This window comes from Podarcis pityusensis, assembly GCF_964106645.2.
Source record: "Podarcis pityusensis genome assembly, chromosome: 14".
Classification (NCBI taxonomy): domain Eukaryota; kingdom Metazoa; phylum Chordata; class Lepidosauria; order Squamata; family Lacertidae; genus Podarcis; species Podarcis pityusensis.
The window spans coordinates 10,438,455-10,453,574 of record NC_138039.1 but is presented as its reverse complement, the minus strand read 5'-3'; the positions used below and the strand labels follow the sequence as shown (position 1 = coordinate 10,453,574).

At 45.6% G+C, this 15,120-nt stretch overlaps 1 protein-coding gene across 5 annotated transcripts in view; it reads right to left on the bottom strand.

Moving 5' to 3' along the window:
- EEF2K (eukaryotic elongation factor 2 kinase) overlaps positions 1-9,217 on the bottom strand; it is a 47,033-nt gene extending 37,816 nt beyond the window's left edge. For 2 of the 5 annotated variants that reach the window (XM_080981037.1, XM_080981035.1), the window contains exon 1: positions 8,892-9,217. The gene's annotated coding sequence lies outside the window, so the exon portion shown is untranslated. Of the gene's footprint in view, positions 1-8,364; positions 8,387-8,891 lie in introns of those variants that run through there. The other 3 variants (XM_080981033.1, XM_080981036.1, XM_080981034.1) reach the window with 3 other exon arrangements.
- Between the last annotated feature and the right edge of the window lie 5,903 nt (positions 9,218-15,120).

The following is a 15,120-nucleotide window of genomic DNA, read 5'->3' as shown; positions in this document are numbered from 1 at the left end:
CGTTAGCCACCACTACAACTAAGAGGTGGCCTGCCACAAATCTCACCGTCAGGCACAGTGCAATGCTCCTCTGACCTCTTCTAAAGTAAGACACAAGCTAAAATTAGAGATGGTATTTTCCCAGTGAAAGGCAAGTGCATATGTGATTCTCTGCAGAAAAGCAGAACAACTTTCAATGAGGCTGTTCAATCTGAGCAGAAAATATCAAGCTAAAGGAAACAACCGATGGCACCAATGCATCCCCCCCCCCAACTTCTTAAAAGCGGGGAGCCACCTAGATAGCTGCCTCGTTTGCCGTCATGGCTGGACTGATCCTGCCCTAATGAAGGACCCCAGCATTGAACACATAGAGAAGACAATTAGCAATTGCATGGATGGATTTATATGTATTTATTCATTTCTGACCCACCTTTCTGCCAAAGAGCTCAAGGTGTCATATTCTTACAAACAACCCTGTGAAGTAGGTTAGGCTGAGAGACTGTGACTGGCCCAAGGTAACCCAGTGAGCTTCATGACGGAGGGAGGATTCGAACCCTGGTCTCCCAGGTCCTAGTCCAACACGCTAATGACGACACCATATTGGCTCTCACACCACAACTACTTTTTTATTTAAAAAAATAAGTAGCAGGCACGGGGGGCCAAATACTAACTAGGAGGTTCCTGGCGGGGGTGGGCCACAAAGGGGTTTTAACCCTTTCCTGCCACCTGATTCAAATCAGCCTCCCCTGCTTACTGTTAAAAAGTCGCCCAGGCAATTGCTAATTGTATAAATGGCACCTCCTTAAGCCTGGGCCAGAATTCCCTAATAAGTAACTGTCACTAAACAATAAAGTAATAAGTAACTTTCTGGACATTCCTTGTTTCCACAGGAACAAGTTTGTTTGGTTTGATTTCTGGCCTTAAACCAAGCCACAGAACTACATGAATGATGAAAGATTATGAAAACCAGGGCGAGAATTCTTCAGTGTTGGTTTTTGGGGGTGGTTTTTTTTTTGCAGTCAAAGGTCCATATAGTTAAAGCTATGGTTTTCCCAGTAGTGATGTATGGAAGTGAGAGCTGGACCATAAAGAAAGCTGATCGCCAAAGAATTGATGCTTGTGAATTATGGTGCTGGAGGAGACTCTTGAGAGTCCCATGGACTGCAAGAAGATCAAACCTATCCATTCTGAAGGAAATCAGCCCTGAGTGCTCACTGGAAGGACAGATCCTGAAGCTGAGGCTCCAATACTTTGGCCGCCTCATGAGAAGAGAAGGCTCCCTGGAAAAGGCCCTGATGTTGGGAAAGAATGAGGGCACAAGGAGAAGGGGATGACAGAGGACGAGATGGTTGGACGGTGTTGTCGAAGCTACCAGCATGAGTCTGACCAAGCTGTGGGAGGCAGTGGAAGACAGGAGTGCCTGGCGTGCTCTGGTCCAGGGGGTCACGAAGAGTCGGACACGACTAAACAACTAAACAACAACAAAGACTTCCATGTATATTCCCCAAGATTTGGAGAACACACACCAACAACAACAACTGTGGAGACCAATATTTTTATTTTTATTATTAAAAACTGGAAATCTCATGCAGAGAATACAGTGGTACCTTGGGTTAAGAACTTAATTCATTCTGGAGGTCCGTTCTCAACCTGAAACTGTTCTTAACCTGAAGCACCACTTTAGCTAATGGGGCCTCCCGCTGCCACCGCACCACAGCCACGCAATTTTTGTTCTCATCCTGAAGCATAGTTCTTAACCCGAGGTACTATTTCTGGGTTAGCAGAGTCTGTAACCTGAAGCATGTGTAACCTGAAGCGTCTGTAACCCGAGGTAGCACTTTTTTGTGCTCTAAGCTTGAGTACTAATACTGCACCATCAGCAGTACTGAACATGCTTCTGAAACAGATCCAATTCCAGGCCTTATCTTCCTGGCATGTAGGAGCAGAGAGCTGTTTGCTTCCAGGAGAACATCCTGTGCTTTCTCTGTTTTAAGGAGGAAGCCATGTACAGGTGCCAAATGAGCAGACTCTTTTCCTGCCACCCCCAGTCATTCTGCTGCTCGAGACCTCAATGAGCCTGTGCAATGAGGCCGGTCTCACTACCTTGTGCCAATAAGAGGACAGAGACCTTTTATTTAAAAGGTTCATCTAAAAGGATGGCAACTTGCCCTGTGCTCAAGCTGGAGTTGTTTTGGCAGCTCCAAGAAGGTTCTTATTGTTGACGGTCAACCTGATATTTCATCATGGTGCTATGTATATATTCTGTGCTTCCCTCGTCCCGCAAAATAAGATAATCCAAATTCTGCTTCCCCCAAATTCTGTGAATTCTCCAAGAGATATAGATAATGAGAGATGGAACTTAATTGTATACACTCCTTTTTGCAACATTTTTGCCCCTTTCCTGAATTTCAAAAACATAAGGACTAGAAACTTGAATAGTAAAAGGTGAAATTCTTAGAATGCTGACTTCTGCTCCCGTTACCAGTTTCTGCCTGTTGTGTACACACAGCCTATTTATTTACTGACTACATTTATATACCACTTTTCTGCCAAAGTTTAAAATTGCATCTCAGAACTGAGGAAGGTGTTCTGGGACAGGTCCCCTAGACTGTCAGTTGATAAGCCCAAATTAGGTCTTGAGGGCCTTGACCAACAAATAGGTTTCCTGCTGCGATATTTGGAAATTGTACACTTCCTGCTTTTGCCATTCTGCAGGTGTCATTCTGGACTCCATAGTTTACTCTTCAGAGTTACAATTTTGCCTGTAAATATGCGTAAGTGTGAACTGAATTCTACCCCATTCCTACTTCCAAATAAGCAAAGGTGAGACTATCTTTTTCTCCATCGCTTTACTCATGGAAGTGACTCAAAGCAACTTACAAAGACAGCATAAATCCTAAAACCAATTACAATAAACACAATCAATCAAAACAACCTCAGCTGTGATTGCTGTATTGCATGGGGTACCTTTCCAGCTCTAAGATTTTTTTATATATAAAAACAAACCCAGACACATCTAGAGATCAGGCTGAAAGCAAGTGGGATTTAGGCAGTTTCTCCTCTAACTCAAAACCCACATTTCTTTAGAACCAGCATAGGGAAGCTATAGCCTTCCAGATGTATGATAAACTATCATACAACATGCAACATACACAACATGGCTCATCATCCATGACTGTTGGGTCATGCTAGCTGGAACTGAAGGGATCTGGTGTTCAATAATGTCTGGATAGCCATGGCTTCACCACCACTGCATTAAAATAACACCTTTTGCCTACATATTAAAACCCCTACCCGACCAGAAGCATTGGTTCCCAGAACTGTCTTGTCCAAAACTGTTTCTCAGCACTCTCTGGAAACACTGTGTAATCTCCAAATGTTGCCCGCGATCTTGATAAAGTGTGCAAGTTGGGAATGGTACAAGACCCAGCGGCTCGAGACAACCCTAGGCATGTCTGCTCAGGAAAAAAAGTTGTATCACAAAAAAAGTTGTATCCACTAGGAATTACTCCAAGGTGCCTAGGATTGCCGTCTCAATGGGTTACCGATTCGGTATGGAATTTAGAAAGTGCATTTTGTTACTTGCCAGGATCAGAGCTGCAAAGCTATAATTGTGCCAAGGAAATGCAAGGGACCCCCAAAAGCCATCTGTTCCAACCCCCTGCGATGCAGGAATGCAACGCAGTAAAACACCCATATCTAACAGAGTACAGAAAAGCATACAAGACTGTTCTCCTCTGCCTATACACTCAGGGGCTTGTGCCCAGGTAGGTGTGTAGAAATCTGCACCTTGAACAGTGCAACAGCGCTCTAAATTCAGCATTACAATAGCTACAAAATAATAATTACTTGTAATAATAAAGATTGACTGATTGACTGAATTACTAGCAGGGAGGGAGGGAAACAGCGTTACAGAATACTTTTAATGCTACTTTCAAAATTTATTCAGTAGTAAATCTGCAGAGAGAACAACTACTTTCTCTCCCAAACCACAGAATCAATTATTATAATGATGATTATGGCCGTCATTTCCATTTCTTCCTGCCTGCGCTCACAGTGTAAGTCAGAACGCTGTCTTTGTCCCGTGAGGTTTCCAGAGCCTGCTACCTTATGTTGAAAACAGCAGCGGTTATTTTACACAGCATTCCAACAAATACTGTCGGAAACAATTCCCCACCCATTTTGTATCTTGGAAATTTATTTTTACTTCTTCTTTAGGGCTTGTACCCAGTGTGCAACGAGCTTTAGGAAACACAACAATCTCTTCTTGGGTTGTAACACCCAGAAAGTGAAGGAATCATGCAGTGTTTGAATGCAAAGTAGACTCTGCACAAACCATGCAGAAAATTCAAATTCGTATTCATCTTTGTACATGATGCAGGTCATAAGTTGTAAGCCCAAAGTATGGTTTTCTTTGAATTAAAACCTGATAGGTATGTTGATTCAGTCCCCATGAAGCTATAATCTGATCAAGTAATGTAGGACATGATGAGATATCTACATATGGAGTTAAATGTTTATTTACTTATTTATTTTTGCAACACTTTGGTGCGTTGGCATGGCAACGATTGCATAACATTTAACAGTGCAGGAGGTTGGTACTGTGCAGCCATTTTGGGGGGGGGAGTATCCCCCCCTTCCTCCATCTGTTCCATGTTCAGATCCCCATAAATATGTGAACATATCCAAGCTTGTCAATAAGCAGATCTGCTGACTGAGTGCCTTTGATTGCCATGACATTACATCAACAACCTGCAGTCAAATAGTCCAGGAACATTCTCTGCTTAGAAAAGGAAGCAGGCTGAAATCTCGTCATTTATGCCGGTGAGCAGAAGCCTACTTTTGGAAAAACACAAATGGCTATTCCTGGGTATCAGAATCATCCCTGCCTTTGTTCCAACTACAGAATGTTTAATTCCATTACGTAACACTGGATGCATTAAAACCCAGCAACGTCCTACTGTAAATGCTCTTTTGCACAGTGAGCTTAAGGATGTTTACTCACAGGAGAAGTCCCAGTGTGTTCAGTGGGACACACTCACCAGGGAGAAAGCTCAGCCAGACTTATTTTCGAGTAAACATGTACAGGACTGTGGTGCTGCAGTTTCTAAAACGCTGTTCCACAACACAAACACCATACTAATGACACACTCTGGTGTCCTACAGTGATGCTCCTCAGATAAATACCCTGGTACAGTAAGCAGGGTTGCCAGACCTGCAGGTCAGACCTGATGTCTCCAAGTTTGCCTGGCCCCCCCTCCAGGTGGAAAGCTTAAATCTCCAGGTCCACCAGAGTGTCTTTAATTACCTATCTATCAGATTGTGTATGGGACGCGGGTGGCGCTGTGGGTTAAACCACAGAGCCTAGGACTTGCCGATCAGAAGGTCGGAGGTTCGAATCCCCGTGATGGAGTGAGCTCCCATTGCTCGGTCCCTGCTCCTGCCCACCTAGCAGTTCGAAAGCACGTTAAAGTGCAAGTAAATAAATAGGTACTGCTCCAGCGGGAAGGTAAACGGCGTTTCCGTGCGCTGCTCTGGTTCTCCAGAAGCGGCTTAGTCATGCTGGCCACATGACCCAGAAGCTGTACGCCGGCTCCCTCGGCCAATAAAGCGAGATGAGTGCTGCAACCCCAGAGTCGATCACGATTGGACCTAATGGTCCGGGGTCCCTTTACCTTTACCTATCAGATTGTGGATGCAACTTGGAAGCTTCAACCCACCAAGAGTCAGCTGCAAATTGCAGCGCAAGCACTTCCTCCACTCCTTTCTCCCAATTAACCTCTGTCTCCAGGCCCTACTCCTCTGACATCACCAGGGGCCAGGGCCACCCCTAGGTCTCAGGTTTGTACTCTGAAATCTCAGGGTCTGGAGTGTTCCTGATTTTGCCAGCCTAACAGCAGGCTAGCTCCCCTATTCTCTCTCCAGACAAGAAAGGGGCATCACCAGAATCCACTGACACACGTTACATGGGGGTAAAAATGTGGAGTTTGGCCTGGGGATAATTTCAAGGGCTGGGGGTGGGGGGAGAGGCCTGGAAGGCCTCATTTGGGTTTCCCAACCATATTCTGTGTTAATTTACGATGCTGGCATTGTGGGGGAAACCAGCATTCATTCCCCTTATTTCCAGCACAACTCCAAACACTTCGCCCATTCTCCTTCCTCAAGCAGTTATGAAGCCTTCTTGTTCTCCATTACAGTGGTACCTAGGATTAAGTACTTACCGTATTTTTTGCACCATAACACTCACTTTTTTCCTCCTAAAAAGTAAGGAGAAATGTCTGTGCGTGTTATGGAGGGAATGCCTGCGGGTGGCATGCCTACGGATTTTCCTCCTCTAAAAACTACGTGCGTTCGTTCCGGAGGTACGTTCTTAACCTGAAACTGTTCTTAACCTGAAGCACCACTTTAGCTAATGGGGCCTCCTGCTGCCGCCACGCTGTCGGAGCACGATTTCTGTTCTTATCCTGAAGCAAAGTTCTTAACCTGAAGCACTATTTCTGGGTTAGCGGAGTCTGTAACCTGAAGCGTATGTAACCCGAGGTACCACTGTACTTTCAAATGTGCTCCCACAGAAACAAGTTTCCAAGCTGGTTAGTGTCTGTACTAGAAGACAAGGCTTCACAACACAGCACTTTTGGAAAATAGCAGCATGAAGGGAATCGTTCCTTAAAAGATAATGGCTGCTTCCTTATTGCAAAGCACCCTAGCAGAATGCTACCCATCATTTAGGCACCGAACGTCCTGTCTTTTGGGAGCATTTACACTGGGATAGCTGAATCTTGAACAAAATGACTTTCTGCCTGCTCAGCCTTTTCCTAATCTGCTGCAGCTACAGCTAGGGACTGTCAACATCACAGTGGTTTTAACACAGATGTTACAGAGCGAAGGGGAAACGGAGAGTCCATAGACCTGTTCACATGAAGCAGAAACTCAACACATGGTCAGGCATGAACGAGGGATAACGCCCACGTACTTGAGAGAAATCCTGCCTGCTACACTCCCCCGGGGATGCTGTTGCTGTATTACGTGGAGCTCAGCCATAGTTTGGCTTATGATTGATTACATGCAAACCCAGGCTCATGGTTTGTCTCCCCCAAGAACAAATCTTGGTCAGAGTTTGTGGTTTGTTGGGAGCGAGACAACGCACAAGCCCAGGTTTGCATACAACGCTATACCAAACCATGGCTTATCTACAGGTAGTGTAGCAGCGGCAGGAGGCAGACGTTGAAAGCAGCAACAGTTTTTGCTTTGTGCATTCACACACTCACCGGTTCACGCTTAGCCATGGTTTGGTGATACGTGAGAATTGGGCTCATCCCTGAAGAAAAATATAAGCCTTCCTCACAGATCAGTCCAGGGTACCAAATCTGAAGACGGTTGCATCTAACTCGGTGCTGTCTAAACCAATTGCCAACAACTGTCCAGGCTCACTCCCATTCCTACCTAGAAAGGCTGAGGGTAAAATCCTGGGACCTTCCATATGCAAAGCACATCCTCTGCCACAAGAGAAAATCCCTTCCTTTAAACAGAACAAGTAGTCGAGGATCACCAGTCAACCATAGTTGAATAAAGCAGTATACAGTATATTAATTTCAAAACAAAGTAACTAAGGCTGCAATCCTGCTCACACTTACCTGGGACTAAGCTCTACTGAACACACCGGGACTTGTTTTTAAGTAGCCATGCCTAGGATTGTGCTGTAAAACGGCAATCATATAACTAATTCCTAATTTGATGGGTCTTACTTCCGAGCTGTTGTGCATAGAACTGCAGTCTAATCGGAGACAGAATTCCTTCCCCCACCCAAATATGGTGTTCTGTCAGATCCAAAGGGAAAGAGAACCCAACAACTCTACAGAAGGACACATGTAACCAAAGGTGTTTCCAAACTCTTGCTATTTTCGGGTGCAATTCAATCACTTTGCAGCAAATTTGAATTGTGCAATTAAAAATGGAGATCTCGTACAAGAGAAATCAGCTTCCCCAAAAGATCAGTTTCTCCAAAAAGGAGAGCTAGGGGTATCCCTTGCCTGTCAGTGGAGATAATACTGAACTAGATAGATCAATTTTCTGACTCAGTAGAAGGCAGCTTCTTAGGTTCACTGGAAAGCGTGGGATAAGGCTTGATGCATTGTCATCAGACCTCCCCGCAAACAGATGAGGACAAACCCTCAACAAACGGCCAACTTCGTCTAACCTCCCTGCAAACAAATTAGGAGACATATTCAACCAACAGATACTCTGGAGGAGCTGTCCTCCCCGCCCCCCCATCTGTTCTCATTAAATGACAATGCATTTGGAGATCGGTTCATAAAAACACTCAGCTGATCATGATCCTGGTTTTTAGAAAATTAAAAAACCCAACACACACATGCGCAAACTCACCCAAACCCTTCCTGATCCCGATGATTGACAGAACGAATCACGAGAGGCAAATAAAACAAAATGCCCACTGTGCAGCCAGGAACACAATAGACGGTTGTTTCTGTCCACACGGCCGCTCGCAACCCCCACAGTCACACAGAGCACAGTTGTGTGTTGATGCAACCCTACCTACACCCCAGTCGCCAGCACTGAGGTCAGCAGCGCGGACGCTCCCAGGAAAGCTCTCGAATTCAGACGTGTCAGCGAAAGAAGGCGGGAGGGGAGGATGGCAGGAGGGTCAGCCCGGGCGCTGCTTGCATTTACCCGCTCCCAAGGAGGGGCAGGAAGAGAAACCTCCCGCTCTGCCGCTAACCAGAGCTTTGGGCCGTCTGCAAAGGCAGCTAAGGCGGCCTTGCAAACACAACCGTCCCCTATGCACCCAAGCTGACCTAAACCCACACAAATACACACGAGGCCCATGCCAATGCTTTTCCTTGCTTTGCCCACCCCAAACAAACGACAGGATCAATTGCAAGCCCCGGGCCTACCTTTCCACGCAGATCCACACCTTTGCAAAACAGCAAAGGTTCCTGCTTGCTTTCCACCTCGCCAACCCCTCTCGCTCTCTTTTCTGCAGAAGGACGGCCCAGCTAGTCGCCTCCAGAGAGGCGGGCCAGGCTTTTGCAAGCGTGCCAGGAGCAGAGGCGACGTGCAAGAGCCGCGCGCGCCGGCTGCTGCTGCTTTGCTGCTTCCCCCGGGGACGGGACTGGGGCGCACCGAGCACGTTCCGGAGCGCGGCGCCTGCAGCCTCCCTGCTGAACTCTCCCTACGCAGCGAGGGATCCGACGGCACGCCTCGTTCTCACCCCGGGCTGGAGCAGGAGGAGGAGCTGCTGGAGCAGGAGGGAGGGAAGAGGCGGCTCTCCAAGCCGAGCCAGGCGGGGCTTCGGGGCGTCCGCATGCAGACCGGCTTGAAAGCGCATCGAGCGCGCGTTTAAAGCACGAGACGAGGTGCCTTGTCGGAGCTGGGTAGCAGGCAGCACAGTCTAGGGTGGTTGCAGCCAGGACCGGATTTTAGATTTGATGAGGCCCTAAGCTACTGAAGTTAATGGGGCCCTTTATATGTCCAGCTGTTCTTTGTCAACATCAAATGTTTTTTGCGTTGAATATATGCTATATGGTAATTTATGGACCTAATTACACCATAGGAACCTACACAACACAAAACACTGTTGCTGTATGTAGGTTTTATTTTATTTGTTTTTTATCTTATATTTTGGAAATGTACATCCAGTCCCCCCCCCTTTAAATTTTTTGGGGGCTCCCAAGAGAGTGTCAGGAGTTCAGCCTACACTCGAGTAGGACTCTGGCAGAGACACATGTCCGACTGGCATGTTCCCTCCCTCCTGGTCAATCGTTCAGGAGCTTCATAAGCTTTCTTCAGCCCGAACATCACAGTGACCAATGCCAACCGACACCGGCACACTTACGGATCCACAGAGTCTGCGCAGTTCACGGGACAGACCTCAGCAACTCAGCATTTTGGCTAATCCACTTTATTTACATATAAACACGCACGGAGCACTGCAACATGGCTCCCTCTCTCTCTAGCATCAGACAGCAAAGAGAAAAAGGGCAAAGGACAATAGTCCCACTTCACGGAACACAGTAACACAAACATCCCGTCTCCATCACTTCCCACTCTGTGGGGTCAAAACATATACCGTCATGTGAAAGACAACAATCCCATGACTGCAATCATGGAGCCAGAATTCGAACAGAGAGTGGGGCCCTAAGCTATAGCTTGTTTAGTTTATACATATATCCGGCATTGGTTGCAGCCCTGGTCGCCGCACCCTGTCAGTAGCAACCAAGAAACCGGGGATTCCACAGTGTGGCATAATGGTTAGAGCGCTGGACGTGGGCCTTGTTCAAATCCCTGCTGAGCCGTGATGTTTGCTTGGGAAACCTTGGGGCAGTCACTGTAGCTCAGCCTAGCCTACCTCACAGCAGGTGCGTAGCCAGGATTGCTTTTTGGGGGAAACCTAAGATTTGCATTGCATTGTATTGATTTAGGGGTGCAACTGCCCCCCTGCCCCCCCCTTTGGCTATGTTCATGCCTCACAGGGCTGTTGTGAGGGTCAAACGGGGAGGGGGGAGTATGTAGGCCCCCTTGAGGTCCCTGAAAGAAAGGTGGGACGTAAATGTACACTATTAAATAAGTTTATGTGGTAGAGCAGGATATAAATCCACAGCAAGGACTCTTTGATGTTGGGGTTCCCAGTGACCACTTATTCCCTGAACCAGGTGCAAATTGAAGCTGAGGCACGGATGGCAACAAGAACTGCCTTAAAAATGATTTATTTTATGACAATTGTAATTTTATTAACACCCTGTGAGGGATAAAACTAGACAGCCTCACTTTTAAAGGCATGATTCCACCAGGCCTAGTCAGGAAATTAAGAATATGTACATCTTTTCCACAATGGTTGACACATGTGGGTTTACCCCCACCACACACACTTTCAGACTTTTTTTTTTTACTATGCGGTTTTCGTGTGCTTTTGTTGTAAACTGCTTTGATGTTCTTCATGAGATAGCGGACTATAAATAGTTTCATGAATGCGTGGTCATTTTCTGTCAGAAACACTGTTTCGGGTTTAAACAAGAGCTTCACTTATAATTCCCCACAACGGAACAGCTGCTGTTAAATCTATTGCTTCCTAGCCGCTTTGAGCTTCTGTCAGGGAAAAATAGATTAATAATAATAATAATAATAATAATAATAATAATAGAATGGCTATCTGCAGTTAATTTGCCTCTAGCTCCTTTCTAGGTCATTTTCCTCAGGAAATTATAAAGAGCTTTATCCTGCCAGACAGACCCCTAAGCACCTCTTGCTCTTTTGGTAACCAGGCCCTATCTGCCAGTTAAACTGTCATATTCTTCCTTTATCACCCTCACTCTCTTCTGATTGACTAATGTCTGTTTCCTATCTGTTGTTGTGTATACACCACACCTTTAAAGCACATTCAGAGCACGTTCTTTCAAAGAATTATGGGAACTGTAGTTCCCCCCCTCACCAAGCCTTCACAAACGACAGCGCCCAGAATTATTTGAGGGAGCAAATTTGCTACAAATGGGGAGCAATAGAGTCTGTTGACCATGTCCTTAATACTTTGGTATAGAAAGGTGCCTTTGAAAAACATTCCCGCCCAAGGAATCCTAGGGAACTGTAGTTTACTCCTCCCCAGAGCTACAATTTCCAGCACCCAGAAAGTCTACAATTCCCAGAAGCATTTTATTGTGGGTGCAAGGGTTTCATTGGAGGTTTTTAAACAGAAGTTGAATGGCCATCATCTATCAGGAATTGTTTAGCTGCGATTCCAGCATTGCAGGGGGTTGGACTAGATGACCTTGGGGACCCTTCCAACTCTACAGTTTTTTTGGTTCTAAGTGCTTTCAGTGTATAATGTGCTGATTCTCCCCCATTAAGAAATCTCCCAGGAATATCTTATTCTTCTGTAGATCGGTGTTGTTTTGCTTAAGGCTTGCCATAAATAAATACCATATTTTTTGCTCTATAAGACTCACTTTTTCCCTCCTAAAAAGTAAGGGGAAATGTGTGTGCATCTTATGGAGCGAATGCAGGCTGCGCAGCTATCCCAGAAGCCAGAACAGCAAGAGGGATTGCTGCTTCCACTGCGCAGCGATCCCTCTTGCTGTTCTGGCTTCTGAGATTCAGAATATTTTTTTCTTGTTTTCCTCCTCCAAAAACTAGGTGCGTCTTATAGTCTGGTGCGTCTTATAGAGCGAAAAATACAGTAAATAAGTTTCTGACTTCAGTGCAGATGAGGATAATTTTGTCTTGCCGGCTTCATTTAAGAAAGAGCAAGCGAGCATATTTTCATATATCTGTTTTAAACTCTTTTAAGGAGATGGATGGTTTTAATTGAGCATTTAATCCTGTTGGTCTGTGACTGTAGCAAACCAACAATTCATTCATACATGCTAGTACAACTGTTATTATCTGGACATATAGCAGGCGTCAGGAAACTTTTTCAGCAGGGGGCCAGCCCACTGTCCCTCAGACCTTGTGGGGGGCCAGACTATATTTTGGAGGGAAAAATAAATGAACGAATTCCTATGTCCCACAAATAACCCAGAGATGCATTTTAAATAAAAGGACATATTCTACTCATGTAAAAACATGCTGTTTTAGAAGGCGATTGGGCCGGATCCGGCCCCTGGGACTTAGTTTGCCTACCCATGACATATAGCCTCAATTGTTCACCCTCATCCACCCCAGGAAAAAAAATATTTTGGGGGAATAAAGAATAAAGACCCACTCATTTGTATGGGAGCAAATGCAAACTGCAATACGCTTGCATGCATTTTTTGAGAAGAGGGTGGGGGAAAATAAGAGCAGCACTGTCCTTTCCTTGGTTCCCACTTTATCTACACACGGCCAGCTTCCTTTAGAAATCAGCATGAAAGCTTCTGGGACTTGTGGCGAGTTAACTAACTAGGGCAAGAAAATAGGATGAAGCAAAGGATACAGTAGTCTCTAGTGGACGTTTTTCTCTTAACTCTGCGACCCGGGCGGAAAATGCTGGAGCACCAGCGCCACCCCGTGCCCACAATGTGCAACAACAGCAACCCTTGCAATAATCAGGTCCACGTTTGCAGTTCGGTGCGAGGGACGCCATTAGTGCAATGAGTATGCACAGTGGTTCCTTTTTTTTTTTTGCTTTTCTGCTCGGAGCAGCGGGGAAACCATCTTATCTGGCAGGAAGGGCGGCGGCGAGCAACAGAGAATTGCAGGGGAATATTTGCTGCGAAGCTCCTTCCCTTTTGCAATGAACGGGGAAGGGGAAAAAAAAGCAAGCAAGCCGGAAATAGCTCTGCAAGAATTTCCCGACGTCCCTTATATGCCGTTCAGAGCCTCTCTGCAATCGGATGGTAGCGTGGCCGAGTGGTCTAAGGCGCTGGATTTAGGCTCCAGTCATTTCGATGGCGTGGGTTCGAATCCCACCGCTGCCAAGATACATCTTTTTTATTTTTTCCCCCTTCTCTCTCTCTTCCACCCGAAATCTCGGTAATTTGCTCCCCGTTGATTGGAAAGGTGATCTTGAAAGATTTTGCTGCTCTCCAAAATCCCGGGTTTCGGGATCGTGATGAGCTGCCGTTTGCAATGCAATTGCGATCCCTGCAATGCTCTTAAGGAATGCAGCTGGGAGACCCTCACTCGCAAGGCTGCCGGGTGAAATTCCCTTTATACTTCGCTTTTTATTTCGTCGTTCCCCCCCCCCCCCCGGGGACTGAAAATACTGTTCTGTCTCGCAGATCTCGCTGTTCTAAAACAGGCCTGGCATGCATATCAGCCCATTCATTGCCTAGACAAAAACCACGCGTTTTCAATGGGGAGAAGAGCGAAAGACGGTGAACTAAATATATACGAACTGCAAAACCATGTAGGAATGGAACGATATGCCCATTTCGGTTGTCACTTTCGATTCTCTCCCTTGCTCATTTCCCCAGTCTTCAGTTCTCCTTATTTCTACAGCAATTTCTTATTTAATTAAAAAAAACCCAAAACATTCAAAGGTTTTAGTGCAAATTTCTCCTAAAAATACCGCTTTTTGTTCCTATGTGGGTTTTTGACTAAGCCACACATTTTTGCAATCGGTTTCCCTGAATACAATGCATGAATTTTGTATAGCTTCGGAAAGGGTGATTTTGATAAATCCATCTTTGAATGTAAACTGAACCGAATTTCTTCCCCCATCCCTACTTGGGAGTAAGCCCTACTGAATTAGAGCTCACCTAGGGACAGCAGGAGGCAGAATTCCTGCATTGCAGGGGGTGGGGTGGGCTGGATGACCCTTAGGGTCCCTTCAAACACTACAATTATATACCATAAGATTGTTAGTCTATGTATTTCAATGGAACACAATCCAATTTATGGATTTGCCATATCCTACCCAATCACATCTACTGTATTTATGCAAACTGAATGCGCCATCAAATTTTCAAAAACCTTGAAACAAAAAAAGGATTTGCTGGCTGGTGCCATCAAATCTAATGTGCACCCTAATTTCCGCAACATAATTTGGCCAAAAAAAGGGGTGCATTATATTTAAGTAAATATGGTGTTTTAAAACAAAAAATATGCCCCCCCAAACATTAACTTGAAGATACTGCAGTACCAAGTTAATACCCTGAACCAGGCAAGCAAGGCGTATTACACTAATATTGTACCAGTTGCACTGGTTATCGGTGCACTTACAGGCCCATTTTTAAATACTGGCAGTGACCTTGAAATTAAAGGCTCACCTATATCCATAGACACCTGCCCCTAACTCCAGACCTGTACCCAAAGCCTTGTTCAGATGCCCACCAGCAAAGGGAGTTCAGCTGACATACACATCGGCCAGAGCCTTTTTGGCAGTGGCCCCACAATTGGGCAATGCTAACACACAGCAGCATTAGGCAGGCCCCATCCCAATATATTTTGAAACCCTAATATTTTACCTGGACTTAACGGAAACAGACTACGGCTAAGGGATGAGATGGTGTGGCCTGGTCTCAGTTCATGCTGTATTTTTGATGATTAGACCAGTGTTATTAAATGTAGCATTTAATGCTGGAAAGGACCTTGATTCTTGAAAGGCGGGGCTTATAAATTGATCCGTTAAAACGAGCAACCAGAGGAGTCAACACATAAAAAGAAACAAGAATAGATGGGTGAGACAGATGCGCTCCCCTCTTTACACCA